The sequence below is a fragment of the Meleagris gallopavo genome, chromosome 7 (assembly GCF_000146605.3).
Source record: "Meleagris gallopavo isolate NT-WF06-2002-E0010 breed Aviagen turkey brand Nicholas breeding stock chromosome 7, Turkey_5.1, whole genome shotgun sequence".
NCBI lineage: Eukaryota > Metazoa > Chordata > Aves > Galliformes > Phasianidae > Meleagris > Meleagris gallopavo.
Window position 1 is genome coordinate 12,995,922 of NC_015017.2, and position 9,647 is coordinate 13,005,568.

A 9,647-nucleotide genomic window follows, 5' to 3' on the forward strand; every position below is an offset into this window, starting at 1 on the left:
GGCGCAGGAGGGAGCGAGCGGTCGGGGTTCGTCGCGGCGCCGCGGGGCTTTTTTGTTCGTTTGGTTGCTCAAGTCCTGGATCAGCCCTTCTAGCTGTAGGGCTTAGCAAAGGCAGGCTGGCGTGTGGAAGGCGAGGCTGTTGTCTGCCTCGGTCCTCGTGAAGATGTGCGTGTACGTATTTGTATGTATTCATACAGACATGTATCTGCACACTTAATTGCGTCTGGGCGGTCATTGGTGCTGGGAGAGGAAGGAGTGTCTGCGTACGTGTGTGTCACGTGAGCCTGACACAGGTATGCTGCTTTTCTCCTGCATTCGTGTTAACTGTCTTAAGAAGCCGGTGACTGAGCTGTCAATGTTGGACCATTTGTTTTGGATATGTTGTCTTGTGTGACAGAAAATAGCCACTTAAGTGTTTGGGTGCTGTCATACCATTTTATTTCATCGTTTTTTACTGGTATGGTGGCCTATTATATTTTTTTTAACCTGACTATATATACTGAGAAGAGAAAAAAACCTGTCAGTATGTATAATGCCTCTTCTGCTGGAGGGGTAGAGGTGTGCTCAGTTTGGAGCAGTATTCACACAGCTATTGCGTCTGGGTTGCCATTCACATGGTGGAGGAACAGAACTACTGTCTGTGGGACTGAAGTATCACACCCACACGTAGCTCCATGCTAACCAGAAAGGCCTCTTTTTATCTGTTCCCCCTCACTCTCCTGTCCTCTGATCGGGGACGCAAATACTTATAAAACTCCATTGAGACAAAAAATGAATTTAGATGTTTATTAATAACATATAATATATCTAAACCAGCAAACCTGTTACTGTCCGTTTAATCAGCTTTTCTCGGCTAAGAAATTTCTTATAAAAACAGACAAACAGAAAAATCACTAGCTAAGTCATCCTCGGAAACAAATGTAAGTTCTGGGAGCGCATTAAACAGTAAGATTTAAGGATGTGGATGTATATGTATTTAATATACTTATACCCTTGGGTGGGTGTGGCAGATAGCAGAATACAGAGCTGGTAGATTGCACCTAAGTTGACATGATTTTTATCTCAGAGGGTAATACTCAAATTTAAGTGCTTTAGGGAGGACTTTTGCTCTAATAGAACAAAGAGGTAAGCAGTACGAAGGAATTAACTTGATGTTTTCTGGAAATTTCAATTTCAGATAATCAAAAAGCCAACCCACTTTAAGGAATTCATATGACTTGCAATGAAAGGTCCTTCTGCCAGTGTTTCTCTGACTCAGCATCAGAGAAAGACAGGAACAGTGATTAACAGTGGTTCAAAAAAAAAAAAAAAATAGCTTGCCAGATATTAATCTCTCAAAAGATTATTAAAAATAATGTGGGAATGAACACTGATAGATTTTTGTAATTTCAATTCTGTTTTTCTTGTGTATCTTGAAGCTATTGCTCTCAGTTTTTAATTGAAAATATTATTTTCCAGTGGAGTAACGAGTTGATGTAAATTCTTTTGAACTTCCTGTGTATTACAACATCCTGCTGTTTTTTTTTTTTAGTAAGGTAAACCTTGGTACAGAGAACACCTGTTGATTTACAGGAATGCATGAGACAGCTTTTATAGGTAATGGTTCATACAGTTGATTTTAAGAGGTTTTGTTTTCTCAAGAGTGTGTTTCATGATATCTTGGTTATCAGTATCTGTGGATGTCTTATTTTTCCAGTTCCTCAAGCCACTGAAATTATTTCAGCTGTAAAGTCAGTCTGTTGCTGATTCATTTTTTTTTTTGTGCCATTATGAACATGTACTCCATTGCCTCTCCTTCAGCATCCAGATTTTTTAATAAAGGGTTTCTTTCCCCCTCCAGAAAAAGTGTGATTTCTTTGTGCTCTTTACTGAACATCTTCACGCTCTATTAGTCTTATCTCTATGGCCACTGGAATTTCTGTTCCTTCTTAAAATGTCTTTCAGCTACTGGAGGGGAAAAAAAAAAATCTGTTAAACTGGGACAGAGTTAAATCTAACTCAGGCAAATAGTATGAGGAATAGTGCTGAAGATGGATCCCAGGCACGATATAAACTAGATCACCATTTAAGTAGTAGAAAAATGCAAATATCTCACTCAATAAACGAAGCAAAAGATTGCAGAAATAATCAGTCTCTTCGGGTATGTTCACCAGTAGTTTTATTATTGAAGTTCTAAATAGATGAGAATTGAAACAATGTTCTTCACAGCTTCATCTTAACGTCTGTTCACATTGAGAATCCTGCTGGTAATATCTACACACATAGCTGAGTGAGAGATGGTCAACTTGTATTTCATCCCTAAGAATAAAAACTTATGGATGCTGGCACTAAGGGGCTTTACACCATTCTGTGCAGTTGCTGGAAGATGACATGCTGGCTTACAGCTGAATCAGGCAATATCAAGTCAGTTTTATGAAAAAGGTGATCAATTTGTCTTTATTACTGACAAAGATTTAAGATACTGTAGAAACTACAGCAGACTGATGAGTAGTCAAGTTTACTATATTTCTATGTGGAATATAACTAACTTGTGTTAATTTTCAGGAAAAATAACTTAGAAAGTAGTGTTGTGTTATTAATTAAATCCCCCTAAGGATTCAGAACACTTCTCTATCATTACTGGTTGTCATAGGTAATGAGTACACACTTGGAATGCTTTCCATCTTTAGGAATGTCTACAAGATTAGAGAGTGTCATTGGAGAAAGATGTGCTGTAATTACCTGTTACAGTAGCTATTCAGATTAGCAAGGGATTAATGTTTCTTCTTGGTACTCTGCAAGCAATATAATCACCTAAAAACAGTATTCATTCAAAATGGCATCTTATTTTCAAAAGGCTAATACCAGGAAGTAGTAGTAAGTACCTAGTTTAAAATACCAGAGAGGGAAAGAAGAAGTGTGAGGGAAGGGCTAGGAGTTCCAGAGCTACTGTGACAATAGGTTGGAAGTTTTTTTAGTCACAGAAATATTTTTATGTGTCACTGTATTTCTAGTTTCATCTTATGCATATAAGATGCTGTTGTCAGAAAGATGATTGAGCCTTCATTGATTTTTGTCTTACAGAGAGCAGAGTGTAAATTGAAAGTTTTAATATGAAAATATTATTGAGAGTCTAGTGAGGGAATTACTATGCACAGTAGAAAAACTGTTATATTTACTTTTCTTAAGTAAATGTTTTCAAGTGTTGAAGAACTGAAGTCATTGCTACTAAAAAAGCACTGATTCTGAGTAGGGCAAATGGTAAACTGAATAAGGATTTTTTCTGTCAGATGACAATTACATTCCAATAATGGATGATTAAGATAATAATGCATTGCTCTAACTATTATGGCTGACCTCTGCTGAAATGTTCTGGTACCGTTGCAAGGTATCGCGGTTCTGTCACGGTTGTAGATACAAAGTTAGCCAAGAGCTGTTTTATGTAAGTTGTGTTAGTGCAGATCCAAGTCCCCATGCTATCGCCTACATAATAGCTGATTTCTAGCAGATAAGGATTAGAAAGTTATGAAAGCAAGAAGGCTAACAATGTGGTCCAGTTCTGATCTTTTATGTCAGTGTTGTACTTTCATTTAGAAAAGGTCACTGAAAGTTAGAGAAGAGTATAATTTCTCTCAAATGCATGTATGAAGTGGAAAAATATGCTAAATAGACCAGGTACCACACATCTCCTTCCAACCTCCTGTATCCTTCATCCTCTCTGATATTTTCCCCGTTATGAAGCTCAAAGAAGTGTTGCACAGGGACTGACAGAAATGATTGTTCATGAGCATGTGAGAGTTGCGGGCAGTGATGGCAGCAGGGGGTTCTTTCCTGCTGCCAGTGCTAGGGTTGTTTACTCTGGTCTTTCCCACTCCCCAGAGACTTCCCCCTGTGCTGTGCTCATAGCCCCTGTACTCTTCCGTCGTAACTTTCTTGCCCTTGCTAGCTGGATTAAACAGGATTGCAACTACTCTGTGCTGAGTTGGTATGTATTACAGTTACTTTTGGTAATTTTTTCTTGTTGCCTTAGTGGCTTTTCTTGTGGAAGGGAACAATGTAATAGTTTGCTCCTTAAGGAAAAGCTCCTAATGTAGCTTGTTGCTTTCCAATGATACATGTCATATTATACTGTCGTGTATCAGTGGTTTGTGAAAACCACAGATTCTTCTAGGAAGTCCTGGGAGCTTTTGATAGTTCTACTGCAAGTTTTTTTCTTTGTTTTCTGAGATCTTTTTTCATCACAAAAGCCTTTTCAAAAGCATCCTAAAGATTTGTTTACTATTTTAATGCAATGGTAACTGGTAAATTTACTTTATTTGCATGTAAAACTCAATTATGAAGGCTAAGCTGTTATTCTGCTCACAAAGAAAAAAGCTTTTTGTCAGATCCTTGATGATACTAAAGCAGTTGCAGATAGACCAATAGTCCTATACAGAAAGAAGAATAGCACTCACCTAGCTGGTGAATCAGAGTGTGGCTGTGCAGCACTCCTTGTCAGCAGCAGCCCAGGTCCAAGAGATGCTCTCCCTTCAGAGGCTGGCCCTTATAATGAGCCTAGGGGCTCCACCTGTTCCCTCCTGGTCAGCTGGGGAGCACAGGAGCAAACAATCTGCCTGTGCTCCCTGGGCCAGACACACCCCTTCACCAGGTGCTCAATCACCACTTCTAGCCCTGCCCAAACCATTCCCCTGCAGTTGTTGAAGTGTTAGAAGTACAAAAGATGTAATTCAATTGTTGATAAAATAATTTTGTCTGAAACAGTTGTCTGATATCTTTGTTGCATTTAAATCTCTTCAGTATGTGTCATGGAACTGCCTGCTAAGGGTAAGTGCAATATTAAAAACTAAGTGAGTTACTGCATGCTGTGAAAAGTGTTACCTTTTACAAAATAGAATCTGTAGAAGTGTTGTGTTTTGTTTTGTTGTGGAGTTTTGCTCTTTTGGAACATTCAGATGGTATTGAGACAGTTCTTCCCAAATGAAGTTGTTTTAATCAGTAATGAAAAAAGTTGAGTTTCTTTTTCACATTTCTGGTTTTCTTTTTAGTCTTTCTATTGATTGTTATGATAAAATACCATTTTTTTCAAAACACCTGTGTGATTAGTTTATCCGTGGAGAAAATATGCTGAAACTGACAGATTTTCCTCTCTGTTAAAGGGCTGGTAGACTTGTAGCGTTGTGTTACATTTGACTCTAAAGTAGCTGAATTGATCTTTGCCAATATACTTGTTCTGAAAAGACAAATGTTCAGAAGGAAACTGGGTCTCACTTGCTGGCTTTCCATCAACCTATCTCTGTGGTGAGATGTCTCCGGTTAGATTTCATTACAGGCACTACAGACGATAGTGTTAGAAAAACAAATCTACATATTTCGGGGGTAAGTAAAGTTGCTTCATGTATCATTTAAAACCTTCCAGTCATTAATCTATACCAGCCTAAATACAATGCACTGGTATAAAGCCACAGGTTTGCTTGTATTCTTGGTGGTACTGACTTAATCTTGAGATATTTGCCTTCCCTTCAATATCTTCCTAGCAAATCCTTAATGAAATGGTGTTAATAAGAGCAAAAAGGAAGCAAATGAGATTAGAGATGACTTTTTTTTTTCTTCCTTTCTTGGCTGAAATATCTTGAGATCTTACCTAGCTTTAGGGAACGCTAAACTGTTGTGCACTAGGAGTACCCTCCTAAAAAGAAGAGGCTGGGGAGATTTAATCCTTTAAATTCTGTAATCCACTTTGTATCCATGATAGCTAGGCTGGTAAAAATTGACGGGGTGATGAGTTGTGGTGAAAGATGGAAGTTAACAGGGAAGCTGTTGAGAGAGGTAGAGAGGCTATACCTTTTAGACAGTGCTTATATGCTTTGTTAAAATGAGTGATTCTCATACGCCTGGGATGTGAAAACATTATTTAAAGAAAGACAAACTCCTTTTTTAGGCTGCTGTTTGCATTTTAAGGTCATTAAAAGGCATTTATCTAGAGTTTCAGAGTCTTAGTGAATAATAGTGCACTACAATTTCATAAATGCATTTGTTTGCACATCCAGATGACAAATATTGTCTACACTTATTTTTTGTGAAAGCTGGTGTACAAAACTGAAGCTGAATATTACTCTAGCTGAATATTGAAAACAAGTTTTCAAGATGTTTTCAAACATCTCATGAGTAAAGCTGCTTTCTGCAGCTTAACAATAATCATCCAAAGGTGAAAATACTATGGGAAGCTTTATTAGTTTTGCAGAAATACCGTACTTGCATACTAATTGCCTTAGTTTTAATCCTGTGCTTTTCTACTTAGTCGCTTAACTCACTGCTTGGTACTCCTCTCCTTTATGGCATAGAACAAGAAGAAGTGAATTACAGAATATTTGTATTCCCACCGCAAAGTTGAAAGCGTGTTATTGTGACCATGATAGCATTTGCTCTGGTTTTCTCGTATTATTGTCTGAAAGCATGGTACAAGGATCAGAAGTTCTTAAATTTGAGTTACCTCTGAAGCGTTGCTGTAAGAGTGTGGACTCTGTTATGGAAGAGCCTGGGGGGAAAGAAAAATCAAATCAAAAAGAAACAAAAAACATTGTGAAGTCATATTATCTGGGTGTTTGTGAAGTTAGTATACGGTTATCCATAACTGTGTGTTTAAGGTAATAGTTTGTGTCCAGATACTGAAGAGCAGTGAGTGGTACGTGTGATTCTGTGAAATCTTCTCATCAGCTCTTAACAAGGAACTCTTACTGTTAAGTAGTGTAAGCAGGTAGTCAAGTGCAGATTTGTCTCTGTGTAGTTTCTGCAATTGGAAATAGCCCCCAGCAAAGGTTCAGGAATGTGCACTAGAAAATTTACCTGGAGTGGCTTCTACCACTGTTATTTACAATGATGCTGAGTACTGGGCTGTTCTGAACTGTAGCTGCAAACACCTCTCATGTGCAGCGTTGATGTCTGTGTAAATTCATCCACTTGTCATGTGTAACTGTTACCTTTTGTTCCTGTGCTTTTGAAATAAATGAAGGTGGCAGTGCATTAACAAATCAGCCTTAGGGTATTTGAGGCTGATAATGGTATCTTTTGCTCTTGTTTTAGTTTGTCCAATTTGTAATTCATTTCTTCTTCAGTCAAAAAGATCTTTTGCTGAAGTGGCCAAACTCCTACAGCAGGAATGAGAGTCTCTTCTTCTAAACCAGCCTGGTGGTCAAGCGAAGTCTTGAATTTCCTCTGTTGAGAGAAGATGACTTTCCTGAGTCTATTATAGCCTCTTTAAAAGCACTCGCTGAGTAATTGCTTAAAGGATACAGACTCTTCTACTGATGTCTTAAAGAACAAGGCACTGTGTGGGGGAAAAATGGTCGCATCTATTCAAGCTTTCTTCAAGGTTCACAGCTCAGGGAGGTTCCTGCCAGTTGCTCTACGTAAGGCACATTGCTGCTGGATTGCATCTCTACTTAAAATAACCCTTCATTCTTTGGTAATATGCTGTAGACTATTCCTAGGCAGTTTCCTGTTCATGTACAATTGCTTTTCATGTCATACTGACTCGCTTAGTTCATGCCTGTATAGTGATGAAGCATCTTGTATGGGATTTTTGATTCTGTGCCAGAAGCCAAACATTCCAAGCTCTTTTTAATTTATTGTTTAGCCATTTTGTTTCCTGCTGTCTTTCTTACTAGCAGAAGGATCACTGTAATCTTGTTGCACCTTCTAAACTGGAGTTCACTATTGTCAGGATCTGTTTTCTTTTGATACAATAAGAAAGGTTTGGGCTTCCCAGGTGCCTGTAGCTAGCTGACTAAAGACATTTGGTATAAATGTGTTCAATAGAGCATTTAAAAATTCCTAGTCATCTGAATTGTAGTTGTCTGATGGCTTTAGAAAAATATTTGTAGCTACTAAATAGTGGTGTTTTAATTAAGTAACAGGAACAGGAAATTAAAACACACTGGCAGTTTTCATTCACTGGTAACTTTGCAAAGTAGTAATGGTGACTGGAACTTGTCACTTCCTTTGGCCATCTCCCAGCATGTCACAGGTCAGGAAAACAGTTCTGCCTGAAGCTGGATAACAGATGATCACTCTTATTTTCACCTCGACTCAAGTATATCTATAAATAAGTAACTTAGTGATATCTTGTAATCAGTTCTGTGAAACTGAAAGACTGTTTGTCAGACTGATGTGAGTACCAACAATAAATTCCTGCCCAGGTGGGAAGGAAAGGGATTACTTTCTTTAATTAAATATTTGTTTGTTCTGGGTTAGAGAGCTCAGAGATCCTCTCTAAAGCGCGTAGCAGAAGTGAAGTCTTATTTTCAGTAATTACATGAAAGGAGGGCCTCATAGAAAAGCGTGACTGTTGTCCTCCTTTCTAGCAGCTGGCAGAGCGGAAAATCGAAGCAATAGGGAAATGAATGAAATTCTTAGGAAGAGCCACATATTCATGTCACATTTCTTAAAGTGAAGCATGCAGTGTCTTCATGAAGACTGCTCTGTCTTAACTAAATTCTCGCTGATAGAGCAGTGTACAGCTTGAGCTTTTGTGCTTACTATCCTAGTTAGTGATAAATCAGAGTTTCCTGTTTAAAATGCAACAGCAACAACAAGAAACAACCACTCAAAAGCTTGTGGTTAGACTGAATGAAACTTTCTATTGTTGTATTGATTATTCCTATTTAGTTTCAATTTGTGCAAGTGCTTCAAAAAGCTCCTCAAAACCAAATAAACAGAAAAAAGCCCTTGGAGTGACTTACTACTACTTTGTAATGACAAACCCTGAATTATCTATTAGCATGTGAAATGGAATATTCCTGGAATGACTAATGCGCATTGAAGGGTTGAAAGTTCAGAGTAAAGCAAACAAAGTATTTTCAGACTGTGCACTTTCAACTTCGATGGTGTTTCGTTTCTGAAATGCAATGCCTTAAGCGTCTCTGTTAGAAGAGACAGATTGTTTAATTTTCATTCTCCTGAAGTACCAGGTAATATTTACTGCTGTCATGTAGGAACTTAGCTTGGGTAGACTGTTACTTCCCAAACTTCTGGATGTGAGTTTCTGTCTTTATTTCTGGGCCTAGATCTCTCAAAGGTATACTAGATTAGCATGGCCTTCAAATTTAAAATACACATAATATAGGAAAAATGTTTTCACTCAAATTATTTTCATTTAATGTACAGACAGTTTGCTATCGTGATTATCATGAAAAGAGTTTATATTTAATTGTTGTTGCTTGCTTTCTAGTCTGAGGGCTAATCTAAGTGCACTACCCAAGGAACATTACTGTATTGTAACATTTGAAGTTATTCCTCCTATCTCTGGCACCTTCTGATGTTGGAAGTCTGAACTCATTTTTGTGAGCTGCATGCTTTCTACTTTGAGGATGCCTTCATGAATTGTTGCATTGCTGTGTACCATGACAGTGGGCCAGCTACATCTTTGTAATGTTGCACTAGCATTTGTGAAACAAGAAGTGAGCCCCATACCAGTAACGTTTTGTGCTGGTTTTGGAACTTAAGCAGTGTTTTACCAGAACTTTCTTTTGGTTTCTTGAACTTGCAGAGCATAAAATCCTCCATACATTCTGAAGTTGGTCCCCATCCATTTAATTTTTTTCATTCTTGAAGGTACATGATCTTTTTGTTTAGAATCACTTGAGACTAGAATATCAGAATCTCCTTTCCCC

General features: G+C 38.0%; 1 long non-coding RNA gene across 1 annotated transcript; it reads right to left on the minus strand.

The window, feature by feature from the left end:
- Positions 1–772: 772 nt before the first annotated feature.
- LOC116216808 lies at positions 773–4,802 on the minus strand. The gene is made up of 2 exons (XR_004160307.1): positions 4,434–4,802; positions 773–1,947 (listed from the first exon to the last, which is right to left on the minus strand). It is a non-coding gene; the product is annotated as an uncharacterized LOC116216808 (long non-coding RNA).
- Positions 4,803–9,647: the final 4,845 nt, after the last annotated feature.